Source organism: Eulemur rufifrons, chromosome 17 (genome assembly GCF_041146395.1).
Source record: "Eulemur rufifrons isolate Redbay chromosome 17, OSU_ERuf_1, whole genome shotgun sequence".
NCBI lineage: Eukaryota > Metazoa > Chordata > Mammalia > Primates > Lemuridae > Eulemur > Eulemur rufifrons.
In genome coordinates this window covers 84,957,664-84,979,139 of record NC_090999.1, presented here as the reverse complement: position 1 = coordinate 84,979,139, position 21,476 = coordinate 84,957,664, and the positions used below count along the sequence as shown (strand labels likewise).

General features: G+C 43.5%; 1 protein-coding gene across 1 annotated transcript in view; it reads right to left on the bottom strand.

Moving 5' to 3' along the window:
* The window catches only part of TNFAIP8 (TNF alpha induced protein 8), a 119,048-nt gene that overhangs the window by 68,594 nt on the left and 28,978 nt on the right, over nucleotides 1–21,476 (bottom strand). The window lies entirely within an intron of this gene.

Here is a 21,476-nt window from a genome sequence, read left to right as displayed (position 1 = left end):
CACATGGCTATTTTCAAATCTAAATTTTTTTTAAAAAATAATAATTTTCATTAACTTTTCAATTGATAGAGCAATCAGAAATTACAACGTGTCCTTTGAATCCCACCCCGCCGTCCCAAGAAAAGCACACGTCATTCTTGAATGTTTGCAGGGGAAGGATGACGTGTGGCCCAGTTCTGGGCCTTATCCCACCTGCACCCTGAGCCCACGTGTGCGTGCAGTCCACGGTCAACACGTACACTCCGCCCCGTCCTCCTCAGTCTAACAACATGAACAAATTTACCCAACGACAGGGCTGACGGCAAACAAGCGCCTTCCCAGTGGGGACTGGAGAAGACACGTCCAACAAACGATGTCTCATCCCCTAGAAATGGGTCAGAGCCCATGTTCCCTTTCCACTAACGCCATCCTACTCTTACAGAGGAGGAAGGGCCCACGGGAGCCCCAAGCCTATGGGGCTTATACCCTTATACCTGTCCTGTGGCATAAATTTCTGTCTCCCGCCTCTATCTTCTTGTCACCGAAGGCCAAAGGAAGACACATGGCCTAGTTCAATCTGGAAAATGCTAATTCAGTAATCAGGTGGCCAAAACTAAATTCATAAGCTTCCTCGCCCCGAACAGCTTCTCTTCTGGGGCTGTGTGTCTCGCCTTCCCATCAGTCATGCGGACTGAAGCCTCAGTGTCATCTTGGGCCCCACCCCCTCCCCTCCCCACCTCCAAAGTACCCCTTCTGCCTTCCCCTCATTCCAGCCCCATCGCCCCAACCTCCTCCAGCCTCAGCCTCTGGCCTGAACTTCCTGCTCCTCTCACCGAGGTGCCCTCGTGGTGCCTGTTCTCCAAGCACAGCTCCATCTACCACCAGAACATCACCCCCTGTGCCTAGAACCGAGTTTAAAAAGTGCTTCCACACTCTGGCTAACCATGTACTCTCCGATGATGAGGAATGTGTGATGCTTCCCTGCTGCTCACGGATACGAACGTCAGCACAAGGTTTAGGGTGGTCCCAGTGCTGCCCGGCTGCGCTTACCCCTGTTCTGCCTCTGGGCCTCTGCTCACCCACCTTCCCCAGCCCCTCGGATCCTTTCCACCATCACCAGCTGCAAAACGCTGCAGCTCAGACGAAGGGGACGTTTCAATGACACTGTAGCCAGTCTCCAGTTCCCAGTCCTGCCTCTCCCTGTGCCACCTGGACACTTTCTTACAGCCTTTACCACATTTTGCTCCAACAGACGGATAGCCACTGCTGTACACATCTCATCAGCTCCATTACACTGCACATTCCTAGACGACAGGGAAATTTCTTCATTCATTCAACAAAACCGCCCACATTTACCCAGTGCCTACCGAACGCAAGGCACTGACTTAAATGCTGGGGACACAGTGGGGAACGAAACACAAGAGGTCACCTGTCCTAGAAAACTGATATTCAGGACAGATTGTGAGGGGTGCCAGGACTAAACAGGGGGTTCTGATGGAGACCACTCTGGCAGAAGCGGCGTCGCAGGTGTATGCCGACAGGTGAGCAGCAGTGGCCTGGGCAGCAGAGAGCGCGAGTGCTGCGGCCTGAGATGGGCGAGCCTGGCACGCTGCGGGGGAGGGAGGAGCGGGGTGGTAGAGTTGGAAGCAAGGGGAGAAGGGGTGCGAAGCAGCTGGGAGTTAGGCCAAGGCCAGAATACATAGGGCGTATGGGACACGGTAAAAAGTTTATATTATATGGTGGGAATGTAAAGCAGGACAAATGTCTAGAAGGCAAAGTGGCAATAAAGATCAAAAACTTTAAAACTCAGGCCAGGTGCAAGTGCTCATGCCTCTAATCCTAGCACTCTGGGAGGCTGAGGTGGGAGGATCACTTGAGGACCAGCCTGAGCAACATAGCAAGACCCTGTCTCTATAAAAAATAGAAAAAAAAAAATTAGCTGAGTGTGGTGGTGCATACTTGTAGTCCCAGCTACTCAGGAGACTGAGGCAGGAGGATAGCTTGAGCCCCAGGAGTTTGAGGTTGCTGTGAGCTATGATCACGCCACTGCCTGAATGTCTGGGAAACAGAGTGAGATTTTGTCTACAAAAAAAAAAAAAAACCCTCAAAACTCCACAGGTCCTTAGAACTACTTCCAGGAGGAATACATCCAGTGAAACAGAGACAAGTATGAGCAGACACAGTTCAAGGAAGCTGGTGGGGTTATGAGGACGGTGAAAACTGAAAAGAGCCCAACTCTCCACATGGGGGCCGGTTAAGTGAATTACGTCACATCCATATGATGGCACCTAACGTAGTCTTTAAAAATGATCTTGTGGAGTAACTAATGACATGGGAACGCTTCACAAAGGCTACAAAACAATACATAAAAGCAAAGAAATTAAGCCATGTATCATTTTTGTAGAGAAAACTATACATACAAAACTAGGCATACAGAAAAAAGTCTGGAGTGATAATATTTACAAATGTTTTTCTGGGTAGTGAAAATAAGGACAGTGCCCTTTTTTGGTTGTTAAATTGTGGTTGATAAATATACTACACAAACATATAATGCTTACGTAATAAGGAAAAAAGGTTTCAAAAAACCTATGAGTTGCAAGAAGGTATAGCAGGAAGGATATCCTATGATATCAGCAAAATAAATAGAGGTTGCTAATCAGGAGATGGCCAGGGCAGTCTTGTCTTTTCAGGGAATCTTCAAAGCAAAAGAGAAAATCAAACAAGAAAAACTCCCTAGGACTCAGGGCAGGAAGTGTGTCATTCCTCCCTGGCTTATCCCTCTGACTCAGCGCTGACTCCCAGCACCTCCAATCCAGGTATGAAGTTAGAGATAGGACAGAGACGCAGACACCTCGCCCAGGAGCTCAGAGCCCTGAGGGGGAAGTTTGAAATGCCAAACCTGGAACTTCTAAGGAAAAACAATTTCCCTGTTCTTTTTTAGATTCATTACAACCAAGACTAACGATCTCATCTATCTTGTTACACGTTAAACACGATTCAGTTCTTGTCTATTTCTTTTAAATAAGATTTACTACACAAGACCCAAACCCTCTGTCGTTCCAAGCCTTCTTCCCAAACAGGTTTGAGGGTTTAATAAACAGTCCAGACAAGTCACAACAGGTCTCAGGTATTCCGATCCTGGCTCACACAAGCCCAAGTTGAAGACGTTTACTGCAGAAGCCCATGCGGCCACCGTGGCCCCTTCCCCACAAGGGGGAACAAAGGCCATTTGGTTCCACTTGGCAGGCTCCTCTTCTCAGTACTCAACGGCCATTTAAAGAGCACAGATTGAAAATGATTTGCTAACAGAATCCCACATACTTCTTTTAGTTCCATTTTCAATAACCCTCTGGCAACTACAGGGTGGAGGGAGACATATACACAGGACCGTAAAACAAAACAGAAAGTTTTGACTCGGGAAGCCTTTAAATGTTTACGGCAAATTAAATTAGAATTCGAGGACACAATTCCCATCCAGGGCCACTGCCTTCCCACATTAATTCAACAAATGTTTACTGAGGCCTTAGTGTGCCCTGTGCTAGACTGGAGGGTAAATGGTAAACAGGAGGCGGGAGGTATGTGTACATAGGGGGTGGAGGGGAGGTGGGGCTGGGTTGCGGGAGGCAGATACTTGCAAGAAACTCCAGGAAGTACAGTCAGTTTGGGAACAGGTTACTAAGGATCTTATAAACCCTGTTAAAAAGTTTACACTTTATCTAGCCTGGGCAAGAGCAAAACCCCACCTCTACAAAAAACAGAAAAATTAGCCAGGTGTGGTGGTGCACGCCTATAGCCACAGCTACTCAGGAGGCTGAAAGGCAGGAGGATCGCTTGAGGTTGCGGTCAGCTATGATGATACCACTGCACTCTAGCCTGGGTGACAAAGTGGGATCCTGTCTCAAAAAAAAAAAAAAAAAAAAAAACCAAACAAAAACAAGAAAAGAAAAAGAAAAAAAAAGTTTGTACTTTATCAAAACTCCAGTAAGGCATAGTAAGCAGAGGATGACGCAGTCAGAGATAAACTTAGCAGTACACACTGGCTACAGTGAGCATGGGCTGCTCAGGGGCTGGACAGGGGCCAAGGGCCACAAAAGTGACAACACACACAGATTCTGGGACAGGCCTCAAGAAGTAGCGCTTCATTATTCAGTGACAAGTATTTATGGGTCATTTACTACATGTGAACACTGTTCATGGCGCTGGGGATAGAGCAGTGATAAAAGTTCTAGTGAAACAGCCAGAAAAACAGGATGTCAAGGAGACATAAATACCATGGGGGAAATAAATAACCCAGAAGCAAGGACAGACAGTGATGAGGAAAGGGTAGCATTTTGGATGGGCTTTCTCCTGGGGTGACACAAACTTGAGAAAAATTAGGGTGAGAGCCAAGGAACAATCTAGGGGGAAGGGAGTTCCAGGCCGAGGGAAGGGTGGGTGAAGAGGCTGTGAGGTAGGCGCAAGCTTGGCGAGTTTGAGGAGCAGCAAGGCGGGCAGTGTGGTCCGACTGGAGTGGGAGCTGAGGGCGGGAGGGGGTGAGGCTGGAGAACTGGGCAGAGGCCACCTCAAGGGGGGCCCACAGCACACGGTAAGGAGTGGGGAGGGCATCAGTGCTAATGGGGTGGTCTAGAGCAAGGGAATGACTGTGATTAGACCACCCTGAGTACATGAGGACCATCTGGGACACGTGGCACAAGAGCACAGGGGAGTCAGGAGGCTACGGAGGCTGCGGACAGGAGAAACGGTGGAGAGATTTGGGGTGTATATATTTGGGAGGCCAAATGGGCAGGACTTGCTGTTGGCTGAGCCGAGGAGCGCTGAGGGAGCAGAGGAATGAGGATGCCCCCCCAGGCTTTCAGCCGGACAGCGGCAAAGGAGTGCTCTGAGTGAGAAGCACCAAGCCCCAAACCCCCAGAGAGGGGCAGGTTGCGGGGAGGGGCGTGCGATCAAGATGCCTATTTCCAGTGGAAATGTGAAACAGACAACAGAACAATCACAAATCAGTTCTGGAGTTTGGAAAAGATGTGTTAAACACATTAATTTGGTAATTATTAGCTTGTATTTGGTTTTTATTTCATGGGACTAGAAATCACCTACATTGTCAATCCTGGCTACACATTGGTATATCCAGGTAACAAAACTCAGAAATGAACAAATTAACTCAAAACAAAACAAAACAAAATAAAACTGATGCCCATAGGTCATCCCCAAATAGTCTGAATTAATAAATAAATAAAGCCTAGCCTTTTTTTTTTTTTTTTTTTAAACAGCCCAACCTGTTAAGAACCACAGCCCTAAAGACACTGTGGTGTGGAGAAGACAGTCAAGGACTGAGCCCTGGGAAATGTCCCTCTGTAGAGGCCCTGAGAGAGTGTAGTTATGGAGGTAGGAGAAAAAAGTGAGTGTGATGCCCTGGAAGTCACATCAGGAAAGTGTTTCAAGAGTAGGGGGAGCCAGGTGTGGTGGTGCACACTCGTAGTCCAGCTACTCGGGAGGCTGAGGCGGGAGGCCTGCCTGAGCCCGGGAGTCTGAGGCTGCAGTGAGCTAGGACTGTACCACTGCATGCCAGCCTGGGCAACAGAGTGAGACCTCATCTCTAAAAAATAAAAAGCAGTGGGGGAGGGGAGGAGATGGACAATGCCAAATACTGCTGAGAGCCTGAGAAAGATGAAGACTAAGAACTGGTTGTGGGATTTGTTGAAATGAAGCCATCTGGTGACTGTAACAGGAAGCAGCAGAAGAGCAGGTGGGGCAGCAAGAAGGGGGGACTGCACACCCGGAGAGTTCCACCAGAATGGAGAGAAGTATGGTAGAGGTGGAAGGCTAAGTCGCACTGAGAAATTTCTTTAATTTACTTTTTAAGAACAGTGGTAAGGAGGCATGTTGACAGGGATGTTCCCATATGGAGCAAGAAACTGACATAGAAGAGAAAGTACAACTGTAAGAGAACTTGCAGAAATTGGAGAGAAAAAGCCATTAGGGACCCTGAACCAATGAATCTGAAATTCCCCTTCAAATGCCAGGTATGTCCTAAAAATCACAGAGCGGCTAGATTGAAATGCGCCTTAAGGATTTTCTAGTCCAATGTCCACTCCCAGTCCACTGCTTAAATCCCGTGTTCTCTCCTAGTGGTCATCTTGACAGTCTCCATTGAGAGGCAAGTCCTACACCCTTCCACCCCTCACCAATCCACGGTTCATATCTTTGGACATTCCTTGAACTGAGCCAGAAACCTGTTTTCCTGTACTTCAATCCGCTGGTTGTGGTTCTTTGCTTCTTCTATGGCTTTCAAACATCTGAAAACTAATAACTCTTGCCCCACCTTGTTAATCATGTACTCCCTAAACCAAACCAGATCTTTTCACAGGTCTGTGCAGGCAGGTCCCCATTCTAGGAGATATCTGGCCAGGGGCTACAAATCCATCTAGGTGTTCTTGAATATGATGAAGCAATTGACAAACATACTGAAATAAATACAATGTACACTAATATATATGCAAATAACCCACAATAACCTTTGTTACCAAGAAACCAGAATGGTTCCAGGTGATTTCTACTTCAGGGTTTGGGCTTAATTCACTCAATCCTGAAGCACTAATTTAATTTTCTTCCTCTCCTTCTTGTCCCCCAAACCCATCAGAGAAGAACATGCCCCAACACGTGTGTACACACACACACCACACACTCCCAATAACCACACTCACTCAAACTCTTAGGTGGGAGAACATCTGACCATCACCAACTGCCTTGTTATTAAGCACACCTTATAATGATTCTCATGACAATCTAGTTTTTAGGAAAAGGTCTCTACACCATACACTTGGATAATTTTCTAGAAACCTCATTGTGGAATACAAAACTCCAAAGCCAGAGGAAAAATCTGAATGTTTAGATATCCAAAGGAATTTCTTTTTTAATTTCAGCATATTATAAGGGTACAGATGTTTAGGTTACATATATTGCCTTTGCCCCACCCGAGTCAGAGCTTCAAGTGTGTCCATCCCCCAGACGGTGTGCACTGCACCCATTAGGTATCTGTATGCCCATCCCCTCCTCCACTCCCCCCCACTTGACTGACACCCAATGAATGTTATTTTTGTGCAGTTATAAGTTAAAAGCACAGCTACAAAAACCAGGATTAGACTAAAATTAAAATATCCCTTGGATTATAGAGTCATTGCTACATTCAATGAAGAAACAGGTATGTTATTCCAACACTGAAGGGGTATTCATGCCAAATATTAAATGAGTCGTTATTCTTCTAGTTTTAATTTAAACATTCCAACCACTGAGTGTGAAAGTGACCCAGTATACAAGAGTATTGGCTTAATGTCTCAAATCACACTAAACTGCACTAAAACAAGTTTTAATGCCGTTACAGTAATTAATGCAAAATGCACATAGTAGGCTCTGCAATATTTACTGAATGAATAAACTGCATTACACTGGAGTCCATGGGTTCATGAGATGGCAAAAAAAAAAAAAAAAAAAAGAGAAGAAGAAAGGAGGAGGAGGACGAGGAGAAAGCTGAAAAGGCTACTACACACATAATTCCAGATTCATATATACATCAATTTAGTTCTAGAACAAAGGGCTGACGTAGATCATTAAAGGCACCACTTGAAATCTCTTTTGAAAGGGATAAATTGAAAGAAAAAAAAAGAAGAAGAACTGGTAATCAACTACCTGTGTAAGATCAACGAATTCAGGGCAACTTCAAGAGCTATGACTATCTACTTTCATTAGTTTTGGGAAACAAAGTTTCAAGTATATTTAATGTATACTTTCAACTGAATTCACCACCTTGATTAAACACTTTAAACTTGAAAACTGCACACAAGAAAAAAGACAACTTATTTATGGAAAAGATCTTATCTGTGTGCCGCACTCTGGAAAACTGAATGTGTCCAGAGGAGATAAAGGTCATGATATCAATTATACAATATAATAAATATAGGTTAAAATTAACTTGCTATGAAAGCATTCCTGAATGTCTCAAAATTAAAGAAAACTGATTGCGATAAAATTAAAATGCCTTTCCTAGCCTTCCTCTTATCTAATCAAAAAAAAAAGGAAAAAAAGAACTCTCTATAGCACATAAGATCAGATTTCTTATAGGCCACATATAATAACTTTCAAATGGTTCATTCTTTAATTTTAGAAAACTTTCTATCAGGCCGAGCAATTCAAAAGCTTATTTAAAAATTATTTATCTTGGCTTATTTCTATGGTTTAATTTTCTTAACTTTGGCCTTCCTCCAAGCCATTCAAGTACAATAAACTTACAGCACCACAGGAAGAAATCCTGCCCGAGAAACCAGAACCAGGAGGTGCCCGAGTCACAGGAGAGGCCACCGTGATGGCAGGCACAGAAGAGACTCAGCGGGTAGAGGTTACGCTACTTCCTTTTCGTTATCTTCCCAGGAGGGCAAAAATGTAAACTTCTACATGCTATGATTTCCTTCCAGCAGGCATATACATTGCTCTGGCATTTCTTCAACCTGATTTTTCTAGAGCACTTTCTCAACCTTGGTTCTATTGACATTTTGGGCCAGATAGTTATTTATGGGGAGCTGTCTTGTGCATGGTAGGATGCTTCGAAGCATTTCTGGCTCCTCCTCACTAGATGCTAGTAGCACATCCGCTCCCAGAGTTGTAACAGGGAAAAATGTCTCAAGATGCTGCCAAATGTCCCCGGTGGCGGGTGGGGAAGGGGCTGCAAAATCACCCCCAGTTGAAAGCCAGGTTCTTAAACTTGGCTACACATTGGAAACACCTGAGGACTGTTTTGTTTTGTTTTTGAGACAGGGTCTCACTCTCTTCTGGGCTAGAGTGCAGTGGTGTGATCACAGCTCACTGCAACCTCAAACTCCTCGGTTCAAGCAATCTTCCTGCCTCAGCCTTCCAAGTAGCTGGAACTACAGACGCTCACCACCATGCCTAGCTGTTTTTGAAAAAATATATTTTGCAGAGACAGGGATCTCACTATGTTGCTCAGGCTGGTCTCAAACTCCTGTTCTCAAGCGATCCTCCCACCTCAGCCTCCCAAAGTGCTAGGATTACAGGCGTGAGCCACCATGCCCAACCCACCTGAGGAGTTTTTCAAAATATTGATGCCCAGTCTCACCCTCAGGAGATTTTTACTTAATTTGTTTGGGGTAGGCCTTTGGCACCTGGATATTTGAAAGTCAGAGATTCTAATGTGCAGCCAAGTGTAAGAATCTCTTCCCTAGAGTATACCAACGATATCAAGTAAGTCACTGAATCAATTTGACACAACTCAAAAATGCATTATATCCCCCAAATTAGAGTTATCTTTATCTTGGTATAATATTAGAATCAAGATGATTAGAGGGCATAGAAAAAAGTAGAGGAAATGGTAAAAAGGTCAGCTGGAGCTCTGATCTGCAAACTTCTTTTCCCTTTTCGCTGGACAGAAACTAGCGCATAAAGATTTATTTGAACCTTAACATTGCAACTAAAAGCATTCTATGGTTCGAGAGACTTGGACAACAAGCCTCACAGGTAGGAAAAACATAACTATTTCCTCACACTGTGAAAATGCCAGCTCTATAATGAAGATAACTTTGGAGCACCATCTCTTTAATGGGCACCTGGGCACCATTAGACCAGCCTTAGGGGAATATCAAGTGCATTAAAAATAATAAATAGGCCGGGCGTGGTGGCTCACGCCTGTAATCATAGCACTCTGGGAGGCTGAGGTGGGAGGATCGCTTGAGAACAGGAGTTTGAGACCAGCCTCAGGAAGAGCGAGACCCCGTCTCTACTAAAAATAGAAAGAAATTAGCCAGACAACTAAAAATAGAAAAAAATTAGCCAGGCAACTAAAAGTAGAAAACATTAGCCAGGCGTGGTGGGGCGCACTTGTAATCCCAGCTACTCAGGAGCCTGAGGCAGGAGGATCACTTGGGCCCAGGAGTTTGAGGCTGCTGTGAGCGAGGCTGATGCTATGGCACTCTAGCCAAGGCAACGGAATAAGACATTGTCTCAAAAAATAAAATAAAATAAAAATAATAAACAAATGATCTGTGGGCTAGGAAGACACCCAGAGGACCCACATAGGAACTGCAATCAAGCCTTCTCTGAAGGGTTCACCCTCAGGTAGATGACATTATCAGGGACCTGCCAGCAACTGACAGCAAAGCCTGCCTCCTGTACAGAAGCTCCATGGCCATGAACAGCCTGCATGCCTCCCTCCTCCCTGTCACATCTCAGCGTCCTCTGACAGCTTCCTCAGTGTGTTCGACAACACCGGGCCTGGTTCCAGTGTTAGCAGAGAATGGCGCGGCACTGCCCCTGAAGGCACGGTTCATTCCCCTAAGAGCTAGTCTCTGGCTATACCTTTCCCATCAACCACGTGCCAGCCCACTGGATATGCCAAGACAGACTGGTGTTCCTCTAACTAAGAAAAAAGCAAGCAGACACACATACGCATTCACACACAATAGGGATCCTCCCATTTCAGGAACAAGACTAACAGGTGACTTGTATTAAGTGCTTACAATAAGCGTGATACGTGCATTCATCTCACTGACTCCTGACAGCACTGTCAAGTAGGTGCTATTAATGTCCCCACCTTCTAGACCAAGTAATTGAGGCCCAGGCAGTTTAAGAAACTTATCCCAGGCAAAGGTAGGACTTGGACCCATTTCTCTGTGGCTCCAAAGCACATGCTTTTAACTGCCACACAATACTATGCTTCTGATTCTCAAAACAAATACAAATTTCCCATCATTAATGTGAATTCTGCCACCTGTGAGTATTTCAAGTTCTCATTGATTTGGGTTGGACCAGGTTCAGAGAAAATGTCATGGTTGCGGAGAGGATGCATGATACCCAGATTTTGCTCCAGACTCCACCAACAAGACCACAGAGCACTGCGTATGTCTTTGAACCTGACGGTGTCTTTGTGTGCATGTGTATGTGACAAGGAGAGGGGGTCGGGGGAGAGAGAGAAAGAGAGAGAGAGAAATGGGGGCAGGGGGAACCATCTCACAGAACATACGCATATATCTGGTAAAACCTGGTCTACCACTAGTTTGTAAGTGCCAAGAGGGCATGGACTATTTCTGTCAGTATTTATTCAGTCAACAACTATTACTCAGTGGTTACTATTGGCCATACACTGTCCCATGTGCTGGAGATTCATGAGTGAAGAAAACAGACACAGGACATTCTTAACCACTAGATTATGCTGCCCATACTATATTGTATGCTAGTTGCATTTTGAACAAATTACTCTGTCTATAGTGTAGAAAACTAACTTAATTTTGTCTCTGTAACCCCAACATATGAATGCCTAGTGCATAATAAACACTTTAATATTTGCTGAATAAATAAATCAGTCAACACCATACACTCTAGCACTTAATTCACAAGCTAAGCTAGATGCATGAAAACCGTTCCATGTACTTGAGCCGTGTCATTCCAGCTGGAGTATAAACTTTGTAAGCAGAACAATCACGTTATGTTTATATGTACCAAATAAAATCACTCCATCTTAAGGCTGCTTCGCAATATGCCAATCCCGGAATTTAAAAGAAGCACACATCGTCTGTACTTTAATGAAATTATTAAAGGCTCTGAGAACTCTATTAATAAATATCATCTATTAATAAAGAGGCTACCATATTCTAGAGAGCACTACACCTTAGCAAATGTTGTATCCTCCCGTGTTGTAGGAAACCTATAGAATAAAAGAAAACGTTGATACCTGTGCCTATTACGGGACCCTCAGGAACAGCCTCAGAACTCTGGATTTGGGCTTAGGTAGCTCTGGCAATGGTGACCTCAAGGCAGTGGAAGCAAAACCACCCCCCACCTTGTGCCCCCGCCCTGGCCCCTCCAAGTCACATTTCATCTATGAGCTGAGCGCTCTCAGACTTCCAGTTGCCTTTAAGGTTTCCGTAAAAGTCCTTCCAGTTTGTGGCTGATTTCAGAGAGTGGGCTTTTAATATAGGCATAAAAAAGCTTTCATTTGGAGCTTTTAATAGTCTTGAAATCAAATATAAATTCTTGGCTTTGAACTAATCTATAACAAAAATGACAAATACAAAGCTCTCCACTCTTATCCAATTGTTCTGGAAAATTCTGAAGCACTGTAAACCATTTTCACCGTATAGAATATCCTTCCAGCATAATTTTTCCCACCCTTATTGAGGTCCTTTTTAATATAATTTAACCCCTCTTAATATTGAAGCCAAAATAAAGATTGTAATAACAATCAAAACAAGTATTTGTCCTGGTTTTTATTAGACAGCCTTGATTGTCCCAGCTGACTTCATTTTCTCTTTTAAAGACGTGCAACCTATTCAACGTCTACAGAACTTTTAATTAGCACACTTGGCTTTTCTGCATGGTCGGACAGCTTACCTCTGTCCTTTGATATTCTTCCACTTCACATTCTTATTTCCCAAACTTGACACATTCACACTCTTCTCTGTAAACAAATCTGCTCCCTTTGGCGGTGGCATTTGTGTCCCTGAGAACGTCACTACTCTTCTTAATCTGAACCACTACTTTCCAGTGAAATAACTCTATTTTCTTTTTTTCTTTTTCTATGTTAAAAGTAAGACATGTTCTGTGGCCGGGCGCGGTGGCTCACGCCTGTAATCCTAGCACTCTGGGAGGCCGAGGCGGGTGGATCGCTCAAGGTCAGGAGTTCAAGACCAGCCTGAGCAAGAGGAGACCTCATCTCTACTAAAAATAGAAAGAAATTATATGGACAACTAAAATATATATATACAAAAAAATTAGCCGGGCATGGTGGCGCATGCCTATAGTCCCAGCTACTCGGGAGGCTGAGGCAGTAGGATCGCTTAAGCCCAGGAGTTTGAGGTTGCTGTGAGCTAGACTGATGCCACGGCACTCACTCTAGCCCGGGCAACAGAGTGAGACTCTGTCTCAAAAAAAAAAAAAAAAAAAGTAAGACATGTTCTATATAAAAATTAAAACATGCTGAGCACTTACGATTTACTATATGCCAGGCACTGAACTAAATATTTTATATTTTTAATCTCATTTTATTCCTCACAATATGAGGGCAGTGCTATGATGAGTTCCATTTTCCATATGAAGGGAAGTTAAGCAAATTGCCAAGTCACACCAGTAGGAAAGAGCAGGGTCTGGATTTGAATTCACATGTTTCCAAACCCAGGCTCAAACCACGGGCTCCTCCCCATCCTTCCCCAGTTAGAATCACTAGGTTCTTTTTCTTCCAAAGTTTTAAATGCCACATAAGCACGCCTTCCCCTTGCCCTACCACCTTCCCTCTTACTTAAACAGGATCACATTGGATACGTTAGTCTGGAAGTTAATAACGTAGTATTCAAATTCAATACACACAGCTCTTCATGCTTTCTGTCATGGTTCCACGCTAGTCCATCCTGTGCCAGTCCCAAACTAAGTTAACCTTAGTTAAACTAGGTTTGGTTAAATTTGATGACCATTTAGGCTGTTTCCAGTTTTTCTGATTAGATGCAATATTGCAGTGGCTATTGTAAGAATACATTTGTGCGTAATGTATTTGTGTATGTGTCTAATTACTACCTAAGATGAATTCCTGTAAGGAGAATGGCTGGGTTAAAAGGTAGACATGTTTTAAATTTTGATATGTATTGCCAGACTGTTCCTCAGAAAGACTGTAGGAATTTACAATCTTATCAATAGTGTTTGAGATCGAGAATGCCCTGTTTGCCGACTCTCTCCAACCCTGTGCTTTATCAAAGTGAAAAATGATATCCCAAGCTCACAGACCTGGTACTGCTCTGTGATTACTCAACATTTTCCCTCTGATAAACATAATGCTTGAATTCCCATTGAAAATGTTCTAGATAAGAATTCTGTTTACACTGATTCTAACTACAAGGTTATCAGCTAGTTCTATTTTTAATAGTCCATATCAAGACACTAGATCTAATTTTTAAAAGCACAACAAAAAGACCCCACACACACACACCAAAAAAAAAAAAAAAAAAAGAAAGAAATAGAAAGGAGGCATAAAAAAGAGAATTCCAAGAGAGTAGAAGTGCTTTTTTTAAGAACATGGTAGAAACTGGATGAGGAAACACTTTGCTTTCAGGAAACCAGTCCCCTACTTTGCCGTCACCCTGGAAAAACAACAGAACTAACATGCTGCAGAATGTCAAAAAGACCCCAGGTCTGTGGATACTTTTATCCCTCTGTTTAACACCCAAATCCCACAAACCAGAGCTTTGTGTTTCCTTCAGGAGTGAATACCCACAAGGTCCCTTCATTAGCACTTCATAATAATTTCCCCTGCTCCTGCTAATCACCTTATTTTCCAATCCCATTGATATAAAAAGGTTCATTCATTAGGTTCTTTTCTCCCCCCCCCATACAAAGCCCCTCAGTAAACATTAATTAGGTTCTTAATATTCATTTACGCATTCAAAATTCAAGTTGCCATTTTCCTCTTTTATTCCCTTAAAATAAACACCAACAGAACTAGGAATATTTAAGCCTTCGGAATATAATGCTTTTGTTCTAAAACTCTTAAGCGGATCTTGGGATATGGGGAAGGGAAGGGCCAACCCCTGCTCTCAGAGCATTGTCTCTGACCAGGTTTGGTTCTCTGCCTTCTCAGTTTTCTGAGACCTTCCTTTCCTCCACTGCCCTGCAGTCCTCCAGAGCCACTGTCTTGACCTACAGCCCTGGGCCTTCCCCGAGGAGTGTCCCTGCGGTGTGGTTACTGTCCTGGGGGAAATTCAATTTCTGGCAAAGAGCACTGGGGCTCCCTCCCCTCTGGGCCCTCCCAGAACAGCCCCCCACCTTTCCAGCCTGTCCAGCCTTAGGCCACCAGCCACAGCGCCCCATCTTGTGGGCGGAGAGAAGGGCTGAAGAGTGACATCTATTGTGTCTGAGTTCTTAAAGATATAATTAGCCTCAGTGCAGCCAGTGATGTCTGTTACTCTAAAATCCACCTCCTTGGGGAAGAAAACGTCTCCCCACTAAAGAAATCAAAGATGGACAGAAGGAAGAGAAAAGAACAGTCACTTGTTGAGCTACTACTTGCTGTGTGCCAGTATTTTACTCAGGTTACCCAGTTGGTCCTCCCATTTTCAGTGGGAAAGTAATGGCTTAAAGAAGTGAATAACTGGACTAGCCAAGGCCTCACACCTGGAAAGCCTTAGCGTTGAAATTCGGGCAATGGTCTGCTCTAGGCTTCTTGGGCTCACATATAACTCCCATCAAGCTAAGGGCAGAATTTTCTGATCCGAGGCCAATAGACTTCCAGTAGCCCCATGAATGGGCCTTAGGGGTATCAGGATGTCCTGAGTTTGGGGTGCTGTGCCTTTGGTGAGTGTGTGTGTGTGTGTGTGTGTGTGTGCGCGTCACCTTCAATGTTCCCATTTTGCCTTCTTTGCTCCTCCCACACAGTCTGAAAACTGAGGCTTCGATCACACGCAGAACTGCCCGCCCTAGTCTTATTCTGTTTCCTCAACTGTTGTCTTTGCATGACAGTCTTGAGAGCCATCTTGTTAACATATTATTTAGGCAACGGTTTAAAGAGAGTCATTTTTCCGAGAATGTGCTGGAGTGAGCCACAGCCACCCCTGCTTACCAAGCCTCACCACCCACAATCTTTCGTCAGATTCTCAAAGGGTCCATGACCAAAAGAAGGTTGAAATCTGGAGAGGAGCACCTCTACAAAGTCTTTTTTTCTTTAACAAATAAAAAGAAAATATGATTCCGAAAAGCCCTCCAAGTGTCTTCCAGAGGTGTCCACTCAGAGATGCAGCGGCATCCATGGAAAAGCCTTCAAATGACATTTCATCTTGGTCCAATAAAATTATTATTTGCCACTCCGGGTGAGAAAGTCGAATACTAACGCATGTTGCAGAGGCTTTTAACACAGAGGAAGGAAGTTGTGGTTTGAGCAGAGGAGGAAACTGCAGACATGGTCTTTGATCTTTGTATTTCACAAAAAGCAACTGAAAATGTAAATAACTGTCTCCTTCAATACCAGTTGACAGTTAACAAGAAACAGTTTGAAAGTTTTATCACACAAGTGCACAACTGCTTTTGCCTTTTTACTGGGCAGATGATAGACAACTGGAGAGAGAGAGTCAAATGGGGCAACGGGGAGAGCACTGGCTCCGACACCCTTCCAGTGCGGGATCAGAGCGGCTGTAAGAAAGACCAAAGAAGCTCATACAGCCAAGAACATTTATTAAGTGCCAACTGTTTAAGACCTCCTCCCAAGGCCACCCCTAATGCAACGGAAGCCTTTCAGTGCCAAGGGGCAGGAAGGCATAGCCTGCATGATGTACTTGCACACACAGCTGGAAAACCAAAAAATAAAGGCAGGGTAAGAGTGGAGGAGAGAAAAATACAGGTTCCAAAAGTGATTACACAGAAGGGGAGACGCAGATGTGAGGGGCCAAACTTGCCTACTCCATGCCCCCGGAAAATGATGCAGATTACCCTGAGAGGGTTCACAGGTAGAAGACTGTTGTGGTGTCAGCAGGAAAGGAGGGAATGCTGTTATTTGCACCAAAGCTATCATTTCATGACTCACATGTGCCTTCCTGGTCTGCAATATTCATCTAATAATATTATTTTAATATCAATCATCAGTTGGGCAAGATCCACAAACTACCACGTGTTGAGCCGCAAGAAGCTTGCTCACCTGCAAATTACAGGGGTTAGAATCAGCTTCTAACATCGGTAACTCTAAGTCACAAGACATTAGTATTTTTCAAGGTGCTGTCTGTGACATGTTTTTTCTTGAAATGGGGCTCTTTAGTAAATGAAGACTGGCTTTTAAATCACACGTGCAGACTCCCAAAGAAGAGTAGTAGCTACTGATAAACACGGGGTATCTGCAAAACTCTGGCTTGTTTCCAAGATTGCTCCAATGGGAAAAGAATTAAAACTACATTTTATCATTAAATCAGAACAAGAATGATTTCCAAATAAATCTTGACAGGCACATATATGTACACTCTTACTAAAATACACTGTATTTCCCTGATTCCAAAATGCCACTGATTGTAAGATACACAATTTAATATCAGGGTTTTCTGGGGAAAAGGACTATGACGTTACCTGTACACATTCATTCTACAATGCATCCCCAATTGAGAACAGTTAAAAAATGAAAAATATGCATCTTAGAATTGAAAGATTATGGTATGAATGGATAAATATAAATGCTTAACGAGATGTGTCTATCCACCTTGCCAGAAACTTTTCTGTACAAGAAACCCTAGCAGAAGCTACTCATCTCTGTGTTTCTCTAACACTGAGAAACACAGAAGCTAGTAAAAGATTTCTATAAAAGTTGTACCAAAAAATGTATGTATGCCTTTTGACTCAGCAATTCCACTTCCAGACACTTCCCTTATAAATATAATTGCTCATTTGCAATGACATATAAACATGGATGTTTATTGCAGCATTATTATAACACAAAAACCTGTTAACAGTAAGAATGTTAAACAATAAGGGAATTCTTAAACAAATCATGGTACATTTGTGAAATTGGAATACAAAATATTTATTTGAATATGGATTTAGAATATGGTATACCGTAAAGTAAAAAGAATGAAGTAGATCTTTCTCTTTGCTGATATGAACTGACATTCAAGATATTTAATATGAAAAAAGTATGTCCCAGAAGAGTAATTTTCTGTATATCATCAACAGTAAAATGCACATTTCTTCATATTAATACTTTAATATATTTGAAATTAGGGTGTACTATACAATCAATGGCATCTTAGAGTCCACAAAACACAGTAGTGTGATCCTATTTGTACATATGTGTATAAATATGCATGCCTGCATATGCATAGGAAATTTTTGGAAAGCTACTTCTAACTGTAAAGTAGGAAAAGAGAAAGATGTCTTCTTTGTTTTATTTTACTTTGCTCTATATCCTTTCTTAAGGTTTCAGGTATTTCCTTGAACATATATTGCTTCTGAAAAAACAAGCAAAAACACCATGTATAAGTTATTCCAGGCTCCTAAAAGGTGGTAGCTTGGATAATCACTGGAACATGCTATCTCTTCTGGGAAAATCATTCCCAGATTTTTTTATTGATAAAAATTTCATTTCATAAAAAACAAAAGACAAGGATCAAAGGGAGACATTCACTAGGAGATCCCTAAACACCTAGTAGAGTTTTGTTTCCTTTCTGTTTCCTGATCATTCAGGTAAGTTTTGCCAAAAGTGATAGTTCAGTCTCCATGCTGGAGGTGGAGGGGGTTGGTAATTCAGAGGAATTCTAAGGAAGTCCTGTTTTCTGGGAGGATGGAGCAGTAAAACAGTAAGATATTCTCCTTGAGGGGCGCTGGAGGTGGGGGACAGTCCCTTCTAAGGCCAACCACACCCAGCACCAGAGGCCACCAGCACTGGGAGCCCAGTCCAGAGCACAGGTAAGCTGGAGCCCTCGGGAGCCTTCAGAGGGTGTGACTTTAGGGCAGCCTTTCTCACCCTGTGGCCCTGCATCCAGGAATCCACAAGGGGCCCTTATTAAAACACAGATTCCTCAGGCCTACCCTTGCCTAACGCAAAATAAGTCCCCCAAACATTCCATTCCAACAGCACCTGAGCTTTCATGATTTGGGTATTTGGAATTTGTCACTTATAAGGTGAGGCCTAGAAATTTAGATAACCTTTATAATGTTTAAAAAGTAGATCTGAGGCAACAGTTTAATGAATTTGTTCCAAATGATTTTATTTAAAAGAATTTTTTTTTTTTTTAGAGACGGGGTCTCGCTATGTTGCCCAGGCTGGAGTGCACTGGCTATTCACAGGAGCAACTGGCACACTACAGCCTCGAATCAACTGACCCTCCTGCCGAGTACCTGGGACTACAGGCATGCACCACAGTACCCAGCCCCAAATGACTTTTAAAATTAGAATTGACACAATCACTCAAACAAGAAGGATCTAGATCTTCTGAGATTAAAACCTTTATATATTTTAATAGTTGTTAGAAACTGAAATAAACACTTGGAAATTGGAAATCTCAGCTTCTTGAGAACTAAAAAATATATACCTTCCTCAACATGTTCAATTAAAAAGAACAGTCATTCGAAAAATTGGTTCATTTTTGAGGGGGAAGAATGGCTAAAAGAGATTTTGGCTATCAAAAGCCAAAATGGCTATCAAAGAGATTTTGTAAGATACCCTATATTTTCTGAAACCTCCTATTTTTTTTTTTTTTGTAAATCAGCTTATTTAGATGTCGCTCATAGAGTGAGCCTGTACCTGGGAGCTCACAGCTCTAGGATTCACACCTCGAATGGCTCTTCCTCCGCTGCTTCAGTTTGGAGTTTACAGATTTCAGTTTACCCCACTCCTCCCTCCAAGCAAAATCATATTATTTTTCTCTTTATATCATTAACAGAACACAGAATACACTGACTCTCTTATATGATTTTAATTATATGTCATTTTTCAAATATAATTTTCACCTCACCACTCCTTCAGGACTTTTCTGTTCTGGTATAAAGCAGCTCCGAACAGAGGGTTAGAATTTGGGAAATTTTATCACTTCCGTCAATTCATATTAAACAGAGATGTGCTGATTTGCTTCCTGATGCATCCAAAAGGGAAAACTGTGCTACACAGTTTATACAGAAGATAACTGAAAATAATTTCTACAAGGATACTGTCAGTTTCACTGACGGGAAATTATCCCCTGAAAAGAAAGCAAGGATAGTTATGCTGCTTTCATCTGATAGACGTGAGTTCCTGTAATCATGGTCTTTGCACAACACTCCCAACAAGACTGTGAGGACTCTGCATCATGCTCAGATAGGGATTCTGCGGTGCAGGCTTTAAGGACTTTGCCTACAGTTGCACCATGGGTCACGGAAGGGAAAAGGTTGCGTTTCCCTGTGGGTCACCGAGGGACCATGTAGGGCACTGTGGGTCCAGAAGGCCATCGTGCCTGCAGTTCCAGCTCCTTGGGAGGCTGAGGTAGGAGGATCGCCTGAGCCAGGAGTTCAGCCTGAGCAACACAGCAAGACGCCCATCTCTAAAACAAACCAAAAAAAAAAAAAACAAAACAAAACAAAACAAAAACCCCAGAAGGCCATCACCACCTTCTGCAGCCGTCAACATTCTACCCAACCCCATTCCCACCCCAAACTCTTCTCCCTAAGCAATTCAGTCTGTGTTTAAACAAGAAGACAATTAGGATTTTTCCTTACTAATTAAAGAGAGATTAGTCAGGATTTCATCAGAAAATGACAACCGACAATGAGGAAGCCATCAAGTTAAACAGAAGACTGTTAAATGCCACTCTGTGCCCAAACTAGGGATGCAGTCCCTGCAGACAAGGTGGCAGGTGTAGTGAGCTAAGGCTGTGGCGCCAGCGTGCCTGGGATCAAATCCTGCTTCTCCCAACCAGTAGCAGCAAGATCTGTACAATGTCTCGTGACTCAGTTTACTCATCTTTAAAACAGAAAATAACAGCATCTATTGTGAAGTGTTGCTGCGAGGATTAAATAAATTATCGCAAATAAAACCCTTAGAAAAGTGCCTAGCATTTAGTAAATTCTCAACAAATGCTAGCCATTATGGATTACTGTCGTGGGGTAGGCAGGCCAATAAACCCACAGTCACGGTACAGCATAGTAAATGCGGTGGCCGGCGCCGGGGGAATCAGAAGAGCGGCGTCTGAGTTATGCGGAGCAGCAGGGATTTATGTGGGAGGAGGGTGTGCTTGGGGGCATCGCAAAGCACGAGTCCAGATGAAGAGAGGGAAGAGCTCCAAGCAGCAGGCACAGTATGCGTGAACGTTTAGAGGTAAGAAACAGTTCAGGGCGGCTGAAGCACAGAGTGCCTTTGGAAGAGGTGGAGGCAATGAAGCCGGAAAGTTGGATGGGAACCAGATAAGGAGGCCTTTGATATGTCAGGTGAAGGAGTCTGAACTTGATCCTGAAAGCGGGAGGAGCACTTTTAAAACTCTCAAGCCAGGAAATGACAGGATCTTATCTGTATCTCAGAAAGATCGCTCAAGCCCTGGGGAGGAAGACTCGGGGGAGGGCAGCCTCTCCATCTATACTCAGAAGTCACAGGGAGAAAAGGCTGAGAAAATTTCCATTCAAACTGATTAAAATGCTGACGTTTAGAACCTACTTACCCGGCAGATTTACTTAGGTGAAATATTTCACCCCTTAACAACAGTGGGAAGCTACTGCGCAAGGTTCTGGAAACTAAGGGTGGCTGTTTTATATTTACTTCTTACCGTTGGGTTCATTTAAACAATGCGACTAGCAAGGACTGCTGGGAAGGGTAGCCGTCTCCTGAATCTGTGTGGCCCTGCGGGGGAGGCCCTCTCTTTCTCCCCGGTTGCTCCTGTCACTGCTCATGGTTACTGGACAAAACTTCCACGTGAACTCAACTTGTTTTTCCTTTCTGTTCTATTTCTCTGAAGCAAGAACTCAACCCTTCTGGTTTCTGCACCATTACACATCGCTTTGGATTTACTTCACCCACT